At 39.5% G+C, this 19,118-nt stretch overlaps 1 protein-coding gene across 4 annotated transcripts in view; it reads right to left on the bottom strand.

Moving 5' to 3' along the window:
• Cox7b2 (cytochrome c oxidase subunit 7B2) overlaps positions 1–19,118 on the bottom strand; it is a 112,261-nt gene that overhangs the window by 53,764 nt on the left and 39,379 nt on the right. For 2 of the 4 annotated variants that reach the window (NM_001399572.1, XM_087582095.1), the window contains exons 2-3: positions 16,846–16,894; positions 15,169–15,204 (exon numbers count right to left, since the gene is read on the bottom strand). The gene's annotated coding sequence lies outside the window, so the exon portion shown is untranslated. Of the gene's footprint in view, positions 1–15,168; positions 15,205–16,845; positions 16,895–18,046; positions 18,171–18,718; positions 18,798–19,118 lie in introns of all 4 variants that reach the window. The other 2 variants (XM_087582094.1, XM_087582093.1) reach the window with 2 other exon arrangements.

The raw sequence follows: 19,118 nt of genomic DNA, 5'->3' as shown, positions 1-19,118 counted from the left end.
GCACATTGACACGCGTGTCCACATGCTGTACGTGAGCTATCACACAGTGGGGGCACAACTGAACAGCATAGGCTGCGGACTGCCATCTCTTACGTATCAATTTGGATTCAGCATTTCTTCTTCAAAGTCCCATTGCATCATTACTTTTTCTCATGCAAAGAGAATTTACTTTTCATGGTAAGTGTCATACTGTCAAGATTCATCTTGTTTTAAATAGAAAAGTGTGTCAAGAATCATGGTTCAGTTCAGTTGAATATAATAAAGAAATAATCTTTCTTATTTCATAACTATCAGAGATGTTGGCCATGATATAATTAAATCATGTGCTGGCTCAGAACAATCCAATCCACTTATAAACTGTTAGAGATCTAATTTCAACTTCAGATTGTACCCACTTTTACTAAACAACCTGATAAATTTCTTCCCATGTTCAATTTTTCCAAGAAAATCTTGTTAGTAACAGTTGCTGCTAGAGAATCTCATCACGAAGCTCTTTGTCTGGCACAAAAGATAACGCATCAAGAGCTCTACAATGGAAGTAGGCAAGATGCTGCTGAGTGAGGTAATCCAGAAAGGCAAACAGTGCAGGTACCCCTCATGGCTAGCTATAGCTCTAAATCTCTTTTCCCATCTTTATTAAATTGGGTCTTTCTTATTTACATTTCAAATGTTATTCCCCTTCCCGGTTTCCAGGCCAACATCCCCCTAACTCTTCCCCCTCCCCTTCTATATGGTTGTTCCCGTCCCCATCCTCCCCTGATTACCATCCTCCCCCAACAATCACATTCACTGGGGGTTCAGTCTTAGCAGGACCCAGGGCTTCCCCTTCCACTGGTGCTCTTACTAGGATATTCATTGCTACCTATAAGGTCAGAGTCCAGGGTCAGTCCATGTATAGTCTTTAGGTAGTGGCTTAGTCCCTGGAAGCTCTGGTTGCTTGGCATTGTTGTACATATGGGGTCTCGAGCCCCTTCAAGCTCTTCCAGTTCTTTCTCTGATTCCTTCAACGGGGGTTCTATTCTCAGTTCAGTGGTTTGCTGCTGGTATTCGCCTCTGTATTTGCTGTATTCTGGCTGTGTCTCTCAGGAGAAATCTACATCTGGTTCCTGTCAGCCTGTACCTCTTTGCTTTATCCATCTTATGTAGTTTGGTGGCTGTATATGTATGGGCCACATGTGGAGCAGGTTCTGAATGGGTGTTCCTTCAGTCTCTGCTCTAAACTTGGCCTCCCTATCCCCCGCTAAGGATATTTTTGTTCCCCTTTTAAAGAAGGAATGAAGCATTCGCATTTTGGTCATCCTTCTTGAGTTTTAAGTGTTCTGTCCACCTTGGGTAATTCAAGCACTTGGGCTAATATCCACTTATCAATGAGTACATACCATGTGTGTTTTTCTGTGATTGGGTTACCTCACTCAGGATGATATTTTCCAGTTCCATCCATTTGCCTATGAATTTCATAAAGTCATTGTTTTTGATAGCTGAGTAGTATTCCATTGTGTAGATGTACCACATTTTCTGTACCCATTCCTCTGTTGAAGAGCATCTGGGTTCTTTCCAGCTTCTGGCTATTATAAATAAGGCTGCTATGAACATAGTGGAGCACGTGTCTTTGTTTGTTTTTTGGAGCATCTTTTGGGTATATGCCCAAGAGTGGTATAGCTGGGTCCTCAGGTAGTATAATGTCCAATTTTCTGAGGAACCTCTAGACCGATTTCCAGAATGGTTGTACCAGTCTGCAATCCCACCAACAATGGAGGAGTGTTCCTCTTTCTCCACATCCTCGCCAGCATCTGCTGTCGCTGGAGTTTTTGATCTTAGTCATTCTGACTGGTGTGAGGTTGAATTTCAGGGTTGTTTTGATTTGCATTTCCCTTATGATGTTGAACATTTATTTAGGTGCTTCTCAGCCATTCAATATTCCTCAGCTGTGAATTCTTTGTTTAGCTCTGAACCCCATTTTTAATAGGGTTCTTTATCTTCTTGCAGTCTAACTTCTTGAGTTCTTTGTATATTTTGGATATAAGCCCTCTATCAGTTGTAGGATTGGTAAAGATCTTTTCCCAATCTGTTGCTTGCCATTTTGTTCTAATGACTGTGTCCTTTGCCTTACAGAAGCTTTGTAGCTTTATGAGATCCTATTTGTCGATTCTTGATCTTAGAGCATAAGCCGTTGGTGTTTTGTTCAGGAAATTTTTTTCCAGTGCCCATGTGTTTGAGATTCTTCCCTACTTTTTCTTCTATTGGTTTGAGAGTATCTGGTCTGATGTGGAGGTCCTTGATCCACTTGGACTTAAGCTTTGTAGAGGGTGATAAGAATGGATTGATCTGCAATCTTCTACATGCTGACCTCCAGTTGAACCAGCACCATTTTCTGAAAATGCTATCTTTTTTCCATTGGATGGTTTTGGCTCCTCTGTCAAAAATCAAGTGACCATTGGTCTGTGGGTTATTTCTGGGTCTTCAATTCTGAGTACACCGTGGATATTCTGGAGTAACTGCACAAAAAAGAAAAGCAAAAAACGAGACCATTCCAAGGAAGGTGGGGGCGGGGGTAAATGATCTGATGTGGGAAATAGGAAAAATTAGAGTAGCAATTCTCATCAAGAGGGGGAGAGAGATAAAGGAAGAAGGGGGTAAAAAAAAGGTAAGAATTCTAAAACAGCCATAATAAACTAAATTATGAACTTTAATACACAAAAGTCAGAGTTGTGATGGTTTGAATAAAAATGGTTCCCATAGACCCACAGGAAGTGACACTTTAAGGACAAGTGGAGTAGATATGGCCATATTAGAGGAAGTGTGTCACTGGGGGTTGGGCTTCAAGGTTTCAGAACGTCAAGCCATGTCCAGAGGCTCCCTGGCTCTTCCTACTGCCTGCTGATCCAAATGTGGAACTGCCAGCTCCTTCTCTAGCACAGTATCCACCTGCACATCACTAAGCTTCTCATTATGACACTGGACTAAACCTCTGAATCTATAACTCAGCCCCAGTGAAATGTTTCCCTTTGTGAGAGTTTCCATGGCCATGGTGTCTCTTAACAACAGTAGAAACCCTAACTAAGACAATTATATAAATAAGCATCCATAGTTTAAATAAACTTTTCCCATCTGGGTCAACAATGACCCATCCAAGAGCCAAAGACAATCTAACAACAACAATAAACCCAAAATACTGGGCATGAGAAGGCTTGTTTTGCTCAGAGTTGTTCAAGAGATTCCCAAAGCATTACAGGTTATTAGTATTGCCCTTAGTCCCCAGAACTGGAAAGTAAGTCCTGATTGCAGAAGGCACAATGCACTTTAAACAGAGTCTAGAGACCCTTTAAGTGGAACTAACCCAAAACCTCCTCTTTGATGACTAGATTTCATGGTACCAGAAGTTGTCACGAGTCCTATCAGCTGTGACGCCGATGAACCACAACGATTACCAGCATGACACAATAACTGTGGGCACAAAGTAGTGGCACAAACACCTCAGTGGTAATCAAGAGCTCTCTACTTAGGAAGAGAAAGAATATGCCTGGTACTGGACTCCTAGAAAACTGCCCAAGGCTAATGAAGTCATGAATCTTGGAGGAGAACCTACAATTGCTAATTCACTGAACCCACATAACCCCTAACTACATTCTAAGTATTTGTCCTAATACCCACAGATAAGTGTGGGTCCCTCTCATCATCAAAGAAACTTCTTTTTGCAAAAGACAAATATCATTACAAAAGAAAAAAAGCCACAATCAAAGTACAAAGTTGAGAATCCCAGTCCCAATAAAAATATATAGAATAACTCCTGAGGTCAGGAATGTTGAGAATGAGAGAATTTGTCTTCCTGAAGAAAGAATACATCAATTGGTTATCCAATATCAAATGATCAGCCTGGAAAATTCATATGAGGGACATTACACAGACCGAGCAGATTATACTTATATATTAAATGTGGGGGGGGGGGGGGACTGAGAAGGAGGAAAGAAAAATGGAAAATAATTTTACTGAATCCCAATCTTAGAAAAAAAATGAAAGAAGTAATTCTTAAAAGCCTTAGAAAAGCAATGTATTTTAAAAAAAATGACCTTTCATCACAGAATGAAATTATCACCAAAGAAGAGAAAAGCAGACATGGTGGCTCATGCCTTTTTTTGAGTTTCCATACCTGTGATAAAACATCCCCAAAAGCAACTTGGAGAGGAAAGGGTTTATTTCATCTTATAGCTTACAATCCATTATTCAGGAAAGTCTGGGCAGAAACTCAGGACATGAGCTGAAGTAGAAACCATGGAGCAGTGCTGTTTCTTATATGAAATTATGTACCGAGAGGGGGCACTGCTCACTGTGATCTCAGTATTCCTACACCAATCATTAATTAACAAAAATTCTCAGTTGCTTGATTACAAGCCAAGCTGGTGAAGGAATTTTCTCATTGGAGGTTCCTCTTGTAATGACTCTAGCTTGGGTTAAACTGATATTAAACTAGGCAGCATAGTGGCTATAATCCTAACATTTGAAAGGTAAGGGCAAGAATACTGTCATAAGCTTGCAGTCAGTCTGGTCAACATAGCATAATATCTAGGCTAGCCAGAGGCATGTAGTGGGGTCCTGTCCAAACTCAAGTGAAATAAAATAATTTTTAAAAAAGAGGAAGAGTAGGATATAATCCCTGCACTGCATTTAGAGAATTCTGACATGAGGATAAGTAGGGACAAATATCCCCTATAAACAGAGGCAAAGAGAGAAAATGAATAGTGCTAGGTGTTTCAGTTTGTGTAACATTACATCTGAGGACTCATAGAAATAACCCAGAAAATGAATCTGGAGCTCAGATTATAGACTAAAATGTTGAAACTTCATTATACAACTTCTGAGTACAAGTAATTGTATTTGGCAATTAAATTTATAATAGCAATCAGCCGCATGGGAAGGAATGGAATGCAATGGGGAGATTGCTTAGAAAGGAATGACACAGGCCCTAGAATAGAACCTGCTAGCAACTTGCTAAATGGCCGTGCTATCAAATTGTCTTCTGAAGATTTACATTCATACCTACACTTGGAGCTACTCCTAACCTTGGTGAGAGTACGCTGTCTTCAGAGTAGGCAGCAGTCAAGGGAGGACTGATCAAAGCACTGAGAAGCCTAAGCAGGACATCTATATCAAACCTGGCCCCAGCAAGGGCAGAAAGCAAACAGCACAGAAGTGAACACAGAAAGAACGCAAGAGCTGGCAGATGGCAGCTAATGCTCTCCTCTGGACGTGGAAGAGCTATGACGCACGTAAACTTATATCAAAGCTGGGGTTGCCTGTGCTAATTTGCTTGGGGTTGCTTTTCATTATAAAAAAAATAGGCAATATGTGTGAAAACCTAGTTTAGAAACCATGGTAATATGAATTATTCTAACATAAAGTTCTCAATAATAAAATAAACTACGAGTACACTCAGAACGCCCTTTACTTCCTAACGTGCTTGATAATGCACTGTAGCGATCAGATGACATTAAGACATGGGCATTACTCTTCACTGCTGGTAAAAATGGAAAACTAGAATGAAGCCTTTTGGAAACTCCATCAATATTACAGATACATCTACCTTTTACCTCCAGGTGTGCCTGCACTGATACAAAATAAGATCGATCATTTTCTTTACAAATCAGTACACTCGGTATTTTTAGTTTGTAAAGATCCTATGATGGTACTGATTGCTTCTAAAACCAACAAAAAAGTACAATAGCTGTGAGATTTAGTTCAGTGAGAGAGCAGGAATAGCAGCTGAGAGGTGACTCAGCACTAAAAGCACACAGCTCTTACAGAGGACATGGCTTGATTGCCTATAACACCACTGTGGGGGATCTGATGCTCTCTTCTCACCTCCAGGGCACTGAACACACTGTCTCTCTGTGTATCTCTGTTTGTGTATCTCTGTCTCTATCTGTGTCTGTGTCTCTGTCTCCTCCCCTCACTCTCCCCACACACACGAACATGCACACACCACAAAAAACAAAACAAAAGTAACTTAGGTGTGCATTAATATATTAGTAGATACAATTCAGCCACACACAGGAATGAAGATGAACTTGAAAATAGAATGTAAAGTTAAATGAGCTGCATGCAATAATGCTCAATATAACATTTATATGAATTGAGAAAAAGAAAAACCACACAGATTAAAAGTATATTAGAGATTTACATGTTATAGAAAGATGGGAAAATAGAATGATAGCATGTAAGAAACATAGCATTTCTCTTTGGGATAATGAAAATATTTTTATACAAATAGTGGTGATGGTTTTGGCCAATATTATGAATATTATGACTACCACTAAGTTATACACTTAAAGTAATTTAAATGGATCTGATGCACTACCTTTTTTTAATGATTTTTATTAGATATATTTCTTTATTTACATTTCAAATGTTATTCCCTTTCCTGGTTTCCTATCCATAAGTTCCCCTTCCCTCCCCCTCGCCCATATGGGTGTTTTCCCCCATCCATCCCCTTTACTCCCCCCACATTCCCCTGCACTGGGGGTCCAACCTTGGCAGGACCAAGGGCCCCTTCCCCTGGCTCCCCAACAAGGCTATTCTCTGCTACATATCTGGTGCACTATCTTATCCTGGTTTCTATGTTAATAATGCAATGCCATAAACTGGTTAAATGTTAAAATATAAGGGTAGTTTGCCTCATGCTTTAGTCTCAGGTTGAAGGACTATATCTCATGACAATCTTTGTAGTAATAATGTCTGAAAGCAATACAGAAGTAGTATGCTTCTATTTGGACTCTTCATATAAAGCCACCTGTACTGGCAGGCTCCATTGTTACCACCTCCCATCATTCCCCTCACTTCACAAAGCCCCCACCTCTAAGACACCAGACAAAGTTTTACTCTTTATGACTCTCAAAGCATAGAAGTTGTATTTTCCAGCAACAGAAGAGGTTATGCAGCCTTCTCTTTTGTGCATTCCTATGCTGTCTCTCACTGTTGTTTCATGTTATACTTCAAATTTACCAGATGTTAAAGCTTGAGAAATGAGAACAAATAATAAAAATGGTAAAAACTGATCTGTATGTGATTAGAACTTGACTTAAAAGGCCAAGTTTGAAACAAATAAAATTATCACCAATATAGAAAGCATAGGGAAAAACTTAAAATGGATTTTGACTGAAACTTAGACATCTAAATTTTAAATGTGAATATTATTATCTTTATTATTTATTATTTATTATTAGTACCGCTTAATTGTACACTGAAAAATAGTCAAATGAATATTTTATAACTTCCATTTCTAGTTCCTTTGATCTTGGAGTGGCTATTTGTTGCTTATTTTAGTGCAGACTTTGCAGCATGTGACAATCACAGCAAGTATGAAATCACACGAGAGAAACCCTGGGCTGTGGATAAATGCTATTTAGGATTCTGGGATCTTGAGATAAAGAAATTTGGGCAAACACCATTCCTTATGACACCCTGGGTAGTACCAGAAAATGGATGCAAGGAATACATCATTATGTCTCATGAATCAACCAACCTACTCAGTTCAAACATTTTCAAGAAAATATTACAAAAGCTGGCACATTCTACAACAGCATTAAATTAAGAAAGACAATCTAAAAGTATCTTTAGATCACATCTCTATGACATTTGACAGTGTTCAAGATAACTGTGCTGCTACAGGTCAAGGGCTGTCTCCTTTATTACTTTCAAAGTTACACAGGCGCACACACACAAACACACACAGAGCGACAGACAAGACAAACAATATTATGATGAATGATCTCCAGTATGGCTTTATTAGATCATTTAAAATATGATGTGCTCTAATGCAATTCTCTTAATACATATAACACAAATATACTATATACACAAATATAATAATATATTTCAGAAAAACCAAGCTAATTTCATCAGATGAAGAAACTATTTATTACCTCCCTTATTCTATAAAATAATCATGCAAACTACACTCATAAAAGCAAAATACCTACTATCCTTTCTCTGCTGCATTTAGTTATTCTGAATTTTTAGGAAGATTGCTTTTGTATCACATATGACTATCAGAGATTCTCTAGCAGACCCATGTACCCATGCATCAAAGCATAATTTAGTCCATTAATCTTAGGTGGCATCAAAGTATACACGTTGCTGTGGCTAACACTTCTGGATGCTTTATTGGTATTCATGGCCACTTCCAATGCAAGACTTCGATGCATACTAGAGACTTATTATTCAAATCTAAACCCCTGGCAACTTTCCTCTTATTCATCCTCTGGTTAAACCCTGAATGTCAAAGAGAAATGATAATGTGCTTAAGTTTCTTTCTATAGTGTATCCCAAGACCCAAAATCTCTAAATGGCATGTATCCCTACTGCAGATTTCCTCTTTATATTGCTTTTGCTTTTGCTGGGACCCTTGCACTACAAAGCAAGCATTAAAGCAAACAATAAACAAGCAATCATCTCAAATCAGGAGCTGAAATCAGTGCCAATGTCCCTGGACCTTCCTTTGAATTAGGGTCTTTGAGCACTGACTATCATTCCAGCATAGTGACGGATTATAATTTTTATGTCTTGAGATCTTTGTTTCATCTTTGCTCCTTTGAACCTCTTTGGTTTTATAAATAGGGTCCTTATTATGGTCTGCATCTGGCTTCCCTCAGGGAGACTTTTCCAAGAGCCCTGGAGTAGAGCAGCCTATTTTTATGCTCTCTTGAGGAGTCTTGTTCCCTAGTTCTGGGTTTGTTCTGGGCTGTTGGCTGCCTGATGTTTTGATGCCTCTGTCCATTAACTAACTCTTGCCTTTCAAAAACTGAGCTGCAGTGCCTTGTTAACTGCCTCCCTCCTTTTGGTTTTTGGCTTATTGCTTCTGCCTGGGTGTCAACAGACTCCCTGGCAACTTCCTGTGTCAGCTTCTGCCCCTTCTGCAGATTGCTCTCGCCAATTTGGCTTTCCAAAGACAGCCTGTCCAGTAGCTTCAAGTGGGGATTTTATCTTTAGTTTCCTAGACTGTGCTCATTTTCATGATTATTAAGAGGCAACAACTGACACTTACAGATAACTGACTGTACACTGTGCCAGGTAAAGAAATAAGAAAGAGCTTCTGCCCCTGAAGGCTGATATCTCACAGGATAGATCCATTTCCAGGTTTTACAAACTGTGCTAATTTTTAGGGATTCCCAGGCCAAATGGATATATGCTTTGTCTTTTTATTTTTAGGATTACTTGATGTGCATAATGATAGGCTATCTCATATGGCATTTCATATTGTAATTCACTTTATCTTTTTCTGACTGAGAAAGATCAAAAGACATGTGCACAGCAGTAATGTTTAAAACTTAGGTGTCTAAACAAGCATTCTGTAGCAACAGGACCCAACAATCTATTTGCAAATTAAAAAATAAGAAAGCAAACATAAGTACAGCAATGTGAAACATAGACTACTGACTTGTTAGTGAGACTGTGAAAGAGAAAACCCCAGAACAGTGCTTTAAACCCAACACAATAGTTTTATATTTACTGGTTTTAGCTTACATGTTCGAGAATGTCAGTGTTCAAATTTAAACAAATGTGGCCTTGCTCCCCGTCACAGCTACATGATAAGATGCTCTAGTTCATGGAAGAGCTTGAAGGGGCTCGAGACCCCAAAAGTACAACAATGTCAAGCAACCAGAGCTTCCAGGGACTAAGCCACTACCTAAAGACTATACATGGACTGACCCTGGACTCTGACCCCATAGGTAGCAATGAATATCCTAGTAAGAGCACCAGTGGAAGGGGAAGCCCTGGGTCCTGCTAAGACTGAACCCCCAGTGAGATAGACTATGGGGGGAGGGCGGCAATGGGGGGAGGGTTGGGAGGGGAACACCCATAAGGAAAGGGAGGGGGGAGGGGGGATGTTTGCCCGGAAACTGGGAAAGGGAATAACACTTGAAATGTATATAAGAAATACTCAAGTTAATAAAAAAAAATCAAATAAAAGTTAATTTAAAAGAAAAAAAAACACTTTCCTTGTAAGAGCACCAGTGGAAGGGGAAGCCCTGGGTCCTGCTAAGACTGAACCCCCAGTGAACTAGACTGGTGGGGGGAGGGCGACAAGGGGGGGAGGGTGGGGAGGGGAACACCCATAAAGAAGGGGAGGGGGGAGGGGGATATTTGCCTGGAAACCGGGAAAGGGAATAACACTCGAAATGTATATAAGAAACACTCAAGTTAATAATAATAATAATAATAAAAAGAACACTTTCCTTTACTTCTAACCCAACCCAATATCAAATAATTCCTTAGGCCTATCTATTGTAAAAGACTGTCATGCTAGCAATGGTGGCCCAAAAGGACAAGATTAAATATATACTGCTCTTTATTATACATTCAATATACATTATGTAATATCGTTTACTTAGTGAATCAAGGTCAGCTGTCTCAAACAAAAAATAAAAATTCTAAATTATATTTGCCAAAAAAAAGATGCTCTAGTTCATATATACATGCACTTTCCAGAAATGAAGTAGTAAGAGGGCAGAACAAAGATAAGGTATAAGGTTATAAAAAAAACAGAATTCTCTTAAAAATTTCATCTCCTTTCAGACTATGTCTCACAAACAGTAATAAAAAGGAAGAGAAAGTGAGTTGTGTATGTGTTTGCTAATTTGTTGCACACAGCACTAAATGTAACTAGAAGATTTGGTATAAATGAAGCAGAATGCACACGGCCAACTGATGGCTGTTTCGGCCTCCTATTGCAATAGTTAGTATAAGCAGGCCTTTCTACCAGCTTCAATCCTGACTGAATCCGTGGGTTTCACAGGAAACCTAAGAGAACACTTCCCTAATTTTTATTAATTTCTTGTGGACTTCACAAGTAATGTTTTTCCTGAACACTTTCTATTTTATCCCTGGCACTGAGATTCAAGAGGTGACCTAACAACACTTGCCTTTCAAATTATACTCTGTCCTAGTTAGGGTTACTATTGCTATCACTTAATACCGTGCATGACCAAAAGTGAGTTGGGGAGGAAGGGGTTTATTTGGCTTATACTTCTATATCATTGCTCATCATTAAAGGAGGGCAGGACAGGAACAGAGCAGGAACCTCCTCAAGACAGGAGCTGTTACAGAAGCCATGGAAGTCTGGCCGGTTATTTGGCTTGCTCAGTCTGCTGTTTTATAAAATGTATCTGCCCAGGGTGGCTCCACCCACAGTGGGCCAGGCCTCTCACTCTAATAAAGAAAATTCCCTACAAGCTTGCCTATGGCTCAGTCTTATGGAGATTCTTTCTCATCTGAGGCGCCCTCTTCTCCAGTGCCTTGTGTCAAGTTGACATAAAACTAGCCAGCATTTCTTTTAGATAGGAACAATTCTGAGTCAAAAAAATTGAAAGAAGGTTGGTGACCCCATCCCTCCACAGGGAGGTCTCCACAGGGAGAAGATGTGCCTAATCCTGTAGAGACCTGATGCCCCAAGGAAGGAGGATGGCGGGCATGGGGACAAATGGGTGGGGGCATCCTCTCAGAGGCAAAGGAAAGGGGGAAGGAGGTAAAGAACTCTTAGAGGGGAGATTGGGAAGGGGGGGCAACATTTGGAATGTAAATAAAGCAATTTAAAAATTTGACCAGCACAACTGACCCCTTATCAAATTGAGACACAAACACATTACTAACACAGCTTTTCCTTTCTTATTTATCACTAAGATTTCCCACTAAAAACATAAATAATTTTAAAAGTCCCATAGTCCTTACAAATTCAAATATATTGAAAGTTCCATCTCTTTAAAATAACTAAACTCCAACAAAGTAAATAACTCAAACATCTGGGATTCACTCATGATCTGAGTTCTTCCAAAATGCTTGGGTCATTTCTAGGACACTGCCCTCTGCAGAAGACATGGCTTATCTCCTAGACTCAGACCAGCTCTACCTCATACCTGCTGCTGTCTTGGTAATGACATCTCCAAAAGGCTGAAGTCCCTTGCTACAACTGTGCTACAACTGTGCTGTACTTTTCACTCTCACCTCAGGGACTCCACACTTGCCTACAGAGCCAAAGCTTAGCTTTTCTCCAAGACCCCTGAATGCCTTCAAAGCCAGCACCACCTGGGTGACTCTTACACTACCAAGATCTCCTGCCATCTCAAGCTACACTCTGGTGACTTCTGAAGCACAGTTTGCATTACTGCGTCTGAGGAAACACTTCCCAGAAGATTTCACCTCAATAATTGCTGGTTTCTTCTTAATCATCCATTATTTCTCCTATGCAGCTGACCAGCACCAATTGTGCCAGTAAAACAAAGGCTCCAATTTAGTGGTTCTTGTGTGCTGACCACAGCTGACTCTTCTGCCACATCTAAACAGAACTGCAGATTATTGATTCAAAATAGTAAATGGCTCTGATAGAGTCATTAAAGTACCCTCAAACATCCCTCTGATGCCTCCATTTCCTGCATTGCTCTCCACATTCTTATTTTCCAAGCTCCCACAAAAAGAACTTCACCCAAACTACCAAGGTTGTACCACAACACTACTGAAAAGAAATCATCAGGTCTCTCACAGAAATACAGCCACTATTATGGTACTAATTTCTGTCCTAGTAATAGTTACTATTGCTATGATATAGGCATGACAAAAAAGTAAATTAGGGAGAAAGGAGTTTATTTAACTTCCATATCCCTGCTCATTGACATTAACTGCCATATCCCTTGACATTAAAAGAATGTCAAGACAAAAATTCAAACAGGACAGGAAACTGGAGACAGGAATGGATGCAAAGGTCATGGAAAGTTGCTGCTTACTGGTTTGCTCCTCATGGCCTCTGGTGTCCAATAGAACTAAAAACCACCTGCTCAGTGTTAGCCTCATCAATAATGGACCAGGCCCCTCCCATATCAATAAATAATTAAGAAAATGCTCTACAAGTTTGCCTACAGCCTAGTGTTATGGGAATATCTTTTCAGTTGAGGTTCCCTTCTGCCCAGTGACTCTGACTTGTGTCAATTTTTGAGATAAAACTAGACAGCTCATTCTAAACTGAAATCACAGAATAAAAGAAAGTCTCAGAGCTGAGCACTGAAGAGGTACTAAGGCCAGGCTTATGTTGTGCAGCTGGAACTTCGTCTGGGAAAGTATCCTAGAAGGTAAAGGTGACGATGGAAAGGCCTCCAAATGAAGTTGCACAGAAGGGCATCTGCTACAGGAAGACACAGGGAGCGTGAGGGGCAACCATTCGGGCTTTGGAAAGGTTTCAGTGAAAGGCAACACAGAGTTCAAGAGGAAAGATAATGGTAGTGAGATATTCTAGAAGCAAAATAAGCATGAACAAAGACAAAAGACACTGACTCATTTTTTTTCTTTTCTTTTTTTCGGAGCTGGGGACCGAACCCAGGGCCTTGCGCTTGCTAGGCAAGTGCTCTACCACTGAGCCAAATCCCCAACCCCTGACGCTGACTCATTTTGAATGCTTATTAATGACATACTTTAGGGAAATCAGCCTGGCTCCTGTGGGTACAATTAATTGGTAAGGGGTAAAGCTAGAGATTGCCTAATACAAGGGTGTAAACTAAAACAGTACCAGAGGACTTGGAATGCAAAGACCAATTTCATAGATATTAAGTTCAAAATCACTAACCAGGTGCTCTTGAGCAAGGAACAAAGGGAGCCCGTGCATCTACAGGGCAGAAATGAGGATAAAAATCTAGTGTAGCTCTTGTCTTTCTCATTCACCCACTGACTCAACATGAAAGTTAAACTGGTTTTCATAAGCTTGGTGCATACTGGGCAGCATCGTATCTTTCGCTAGTGATGCACGCATAGCTACCTACATGCTCTTCATCTCCTCAGGCCCGAAAACAGCTCAAATACAACAAGAATCAAGCCTGCCAAAGAGAAGTCAATGATCTGCATTGGCTTTATTGATTATCTAAATGTGCACTTATGTGTCTTCTACAAGTTATCTATTGTGAAGAGTTGCATAATAAACTTGGATATGCAGGAATCTTTCTGTTGTGTGGATTTTAGTCCTTTGGCTATATGCCCCTATATAAGGTAACTGGATCATAGTGGTAGTTCTTGGTGTGGGCAATATTTATTATTGTTATTGTTGTTGCTGTTGTTTGTTTTTAAATGTGAACTCACAGACACAAGAAACAAATAGCAAATAGACAAATATCAAATAGAAATTATATCAAATTACAAGACTGTCCAGAACACCGAAAACAAGCAACAAATGTGCTTTTGAACTTTCATCAAAGAGCCACTTAGTTTAGTTTAACTCAAACTAAAGGACAAAGGGGAAATATGCAGACTGTTAAGCAAAGAACAGGCTTATTCAAACTGAGTTTCCATGGTGAGCTACGTAGTAACCTTTAAAACTATTATTAATGAAACAATAAACTTATCATTTTGGATACTACATCAATGAAAGAGCAAAATCTGGTTATAAAAAAAATCAAGAAAATAACCCATAAGAAACATGATAGGAGCTTCACAAAGACAATGCAAACACAGAATTACATAAGGAAAATGGCGACATGCGAAGAACTGAACTTGCATCCCAAGGCCAGAGAATGCTAAAAAGATATGGTGAATAAGAAAGAAGCAGTTTAAAATATGCATGCCCTATAGCTTGTTTTTCTATTATTTATAACAATGCACCCCTAACTGCTGCCCCTGGTTTGAGAAAGCTTTGCTGAAGATAAGTTCCAAACTAATTCTGTATTCTCTGTAAACGCATGCATCTTTAGTCTTTCCAAAATCCTGGTTTCATCTACGTTCGTGTATTGTGGAATTGCTAGTACTGAAGGACAATAACATCAACAGGTATAGTTGTGAATGTTATTTGCAGTCTAATTAATGACACTGTACTGTGGGTGAATACCCATTACATGTTAGGAATAGTTGATCAGGATATCTTGACTTCCCTACTCAGGAGTTCTCTAATAGTATCTACTTCAAAGATGTGCTGTATTAAATGCTCACTCTGTCTAAGTCGGACACAGAGTGAGCCTGAACTATACACTGTATTTGATCAATGTTCAGAAAGACACACCCTGGATTCTTCTCTGAAAGACGAGATTAAGTCTGTGAGTCAATGGCCTGCTCAAGCATCATGATTTCCACCATAATATAAAAACTAGGGTTCAGTTATTCAACAAATCAGGGTAATGTAACAAATCAGATAATATAAGCACATACTTGGCTGATGGCTTCAAAGTTATATGAGAAGAGAATCTACAAAAGAAGATAAAAACAAAGACATCTTTATACTGTAGCCCTGCAATTATCACATGGACAAAAGCCTCTAAGAAACGATTTAAATTGTCAATAGCTTCAATATAGAAGGAGAGAACAGGAGAAAGTAACCACCTCTGTAAAAATTATATATGTATATTTTAGAATAATATATGCAATTTAAGCACACATTTTAATTACTTTTAGAGTATTAGAATAAATTCAAGGAAAAGTAGCAGTTAGATAACTACTATGCTGGTCTGGACTGAGGTATTTGGTAAGACAGTCTTAATGGGAGGCAGGGGAAGGTAAGATCCCTGGACATGTACAGAATGAAGAGTATTCACACTACACGTTCAGTAACTGCAGGGAAACAGCAGGCTTCTAAAAAAGTCTCAATAGTTATGTCTTTTTTCACATGATAGGTTTCTTAAAAGATAAAGGAACAACATTGAGTTCTTTTAATTATTAAAACGCCCATGAATTTGCCAAGACAGAATTGTTAACAGCAGTTAACCACAACAAGGTTATTCCCACCCAGTTATGCCATATCAGCCAATATCACTATGTGTGATTGCACCATAACTGGGATATTAACTTGAGATAAAGAACTTTAGCAATCACATCTTCCCATATTCTGCTTTCAAGGTGATCCTAGATATGAATAGGGACAGGCACCAGAAAAGTGTCTCACTGCACATCTGTGGAAAGTTACACACCATGTACATGCTGGTCAAGTGAGCAGGAAAAGAAGGCCCATCACTATTTAATAGCACAGGGAGATTCTAAAAACGCATGTAAATTTCACAGAAGCATGATTATACAGTCACACCAGGGGGCGCTCTTAACACTGAAATGATGGATGACACATTTTAAACTACTTAGTGGGCTCAGCTGGCTAAAAAGAAAAGTTTTTTTTGGTTTTTGTTTTTTCCTTTATATGAACTATTTACAAGTGCTTCTCTCTTGTACGTGTTCACTGACAGCCCACAGATTTTCTTCTGCATCCTACTGTTTGTGTGGCTAGCACTAGGAAGTTATCTAGCTCCACCAGGAAATGTTTATTTTGGAAACATTGTGTCAACTTAACTCACATCAACCTCTTATTCTCCCTGTAGTTGGACTGATTCCCATTAACATAAAGACATAAAGTGTGTTGATGAGCACACTTTAAAATAATGGCACCAATGTAAACTTTATTTTTAAAAACCTCCCTATCAGACCTTTTAATTCCTTCCAATCCCCTCTTAAAAAGGAAGCATGATATGGTGTGTGTGAGTGTAAATAACAGAGACAGAGAGGGTGTGTGTGTGTGTGTGTGTGTGTGTGTGTGTGTGTGTGTGTGTGTGTGTGTGTGTTACTATGAAGAAAGTGCTGTACAAGTCACCGTGCTTCGTCCTCAAAGGTTCTGTAAGCAAGCCTAGCAAACCTGAATTCATACTCTCGCCCAGGCACACCTTGAATTCACAGGAGCCTAGGCAGAGCATGAGTTTGTGAGCCTCCTACCTCAGTCCTTTCAAGTGGTAGCTACAACCACTGCCATGTGGCAGGCACAGGATTCTAAATGTTACTCAAAACAGAACATTGCAATGGAACCCTAGTCTAGAGCATTCTAACCTACTCCTCTTATGCTCTCATTACCTGTAGACTCGAGCGCAGATGCTCTCCTCAGAAGTTCTGACTCAGCTGCCTAAAAGCACAGAAGAAAAATCAATGTGAGTTTTCAGAGAAACTGAAAATAAGGATAGGTAAGTAGGTTATGCTATCCAGAGAGGGTCACATAGTACTCCATTAAAAGCACTGTTTGCACACAAAACACATCCAATTAACATAAATTTTATGAAGTGAAATAAAAGCAAATGTCATGCCTGTCTGCTTTAGGTTCTAGGGACTGGGCTTGTAAAGTGTCTCTCAAGCCCGGTTGAGATCACTGTTTTATCCGTAAGCAGCCTCCTGAGCGATACACACCTGCAGACATGAAAAATTACAGCCAAGGCCTACCTCCTGTAGTGATGGAAATTTCAGAAAATGGAGGTATTTTTTTAATTTGTGCCCTAAAACCAATTTATCAGTAAATTAATACTCCAATGCTATGGAGAACAAACATTTTCATTTTATAGAAGTAGTACAAATTTAAAATGAAATAACATGAATGAAATGCATACATCTAAATTATTTTCAACTGAAGTCCACATGAGTGACAGCCAGTCCTATCCCACAAAGCAGACTTTAACATGGGAAACGTGAAGAGACAAAAGAATAAAAGAACACAGAACAAACAGGAGAAGGGCCACAGGGGAGAAAACTGAGGAAAAGATATGTTGAACAAGGAATCGGAAAACTGCATTACCTACTTTATATCCATCTTGGCTTTTGGAATAAAGAGGTCCTGAGAGAACAACACATAACAGAATAGAATTTGACAGGGAAAGTTGTGAGTTCCTGCAAAAAGCTGAACCAAAAGCAGAGGCACTAGTGTTCTCTGTGGTTCATCTTAGAAACAGATCTGGCAATAGCTGAAGTACAGAAAGAGGTTAGTCCCCATTAAGACTGGAATGGAGAGTCAAAGGCAGACCAGAAACTGAAGGTCACATTTCAGCTGATAACCAGGACACAGCCAAGATATTAACAAATCTGAAAATTTGATGAAAGTATACTTCTGCCAACACTTGAGATTCCAGGATTAAAGCAAAGGGCTAAGGACTCAGAGATGAGAGAGTGAGTGACTACCCCTACTCAGTCACCTGCTCAGACATTCAATAGTTTTCAAGAAATACCTATCTATGTTCTAGGCACAGTCTTAGGACTTAGAATGGAATAAGGAAAAGAAATAGATGCTTACACTCACAAAATTCGCATTCTTGCAGGGAATAGGGATCCTAAACAAAGTCTCACACAATATCAATGTTGTAAGATGGCTAAGTGTCTCGAGGAAAAAGAGGTACGCTGAGCATTGTTGGGGCAATCTGGAACAAACAAAAACAGCTATAAGAAAGCACAGGAGGAGCATGTTTATGTCTCCCTACCCACTGGGAGAAAGTGTACAAGTTAGCAGGCATCTGAAGAAAAGAGGCCTCCAGTAGCAAGACATGGCCAGTAAAAGATCCTACACTCAGAAGTGTGTCTCCTCCCTCCCTCAAAGGACAACAAACAAGCCAGTGTTTGGAATGCAATACAATTATTTTGAAGAAAAAAAGAAAAAAAGTATGTAGTTTTTGCAGAGAATAAAATAGGAAGAACTCTGATGAAGAAATAGGTCGGAAATATGGGGGAGAAATTTTTCTGTTAAGTAGATATGTATATGACATTTAAAAAACACAGAGTATGAGATAATACACATGTATTTAATTTGAGCCACTAAAAGGGTGGCTGGAATTAGTGGAACTAAAATAATCAGGTGATTGGAGAAACTGATTTGAGGAGGTGAGTTTGTGTAATATAAGCTGTTTAGCAAGCATAATTTTAAATAGGAGATCCATAAATGAAAGGCAAGAGAGAAGGATAAAGCAGAGACCTCTCTGCAGACTGTGTAGGCTTCAGTGTCCCACTCTCTTCAACTTCTGGTGTTCATGCACCTCTATGACTCCAATCTCCTGGAATGAGAGCAAACCTTCTAACTTATTTATAACCCATAAAATGAGAGAAGTGACAAAATTCTCCAAGTTACCATTATAATTACATTATTTCCTTATTACTATAGCTTTAAACAATTTCTGCAAAGCAAATATGCATCAGGGAACCTGTATAAACAAGAACTAAAGGCAGCCTCTAGCTGCCACTTTGTAAAGCCACCAGATTCTACTTAACCAAAGAGCAAGCCCTTCCTTCCCATGGCCCCAAGGAAACAAATTCGTCCAGCAACCTGAGCAAGTGGGGAAATACATCTCAGTTACACAGGTAACATCCCAGGTGCA

This window comes from Rattus norvegicus, chromosome 14 (genome assembly GCF_021556685.1).
Source record: "Rattus norvegicus strain SHRSP/BbbUtx chromosome 14, alternate assembly SHRSP_T2T, whole genome shotgun sequence".
In the NCBI taxonomy this organism is placed as follows: Eukaryota; Metazoa; Chordata; class Mammalia; order Rodentia; family Muridae; genus Rattus; species Rattus norvegicus.
The sequence above is the reverse complement of the archived record's forward strand: the minus strand, read 5'-3'. Positions and strand labels throughout refer to the sequence as shown.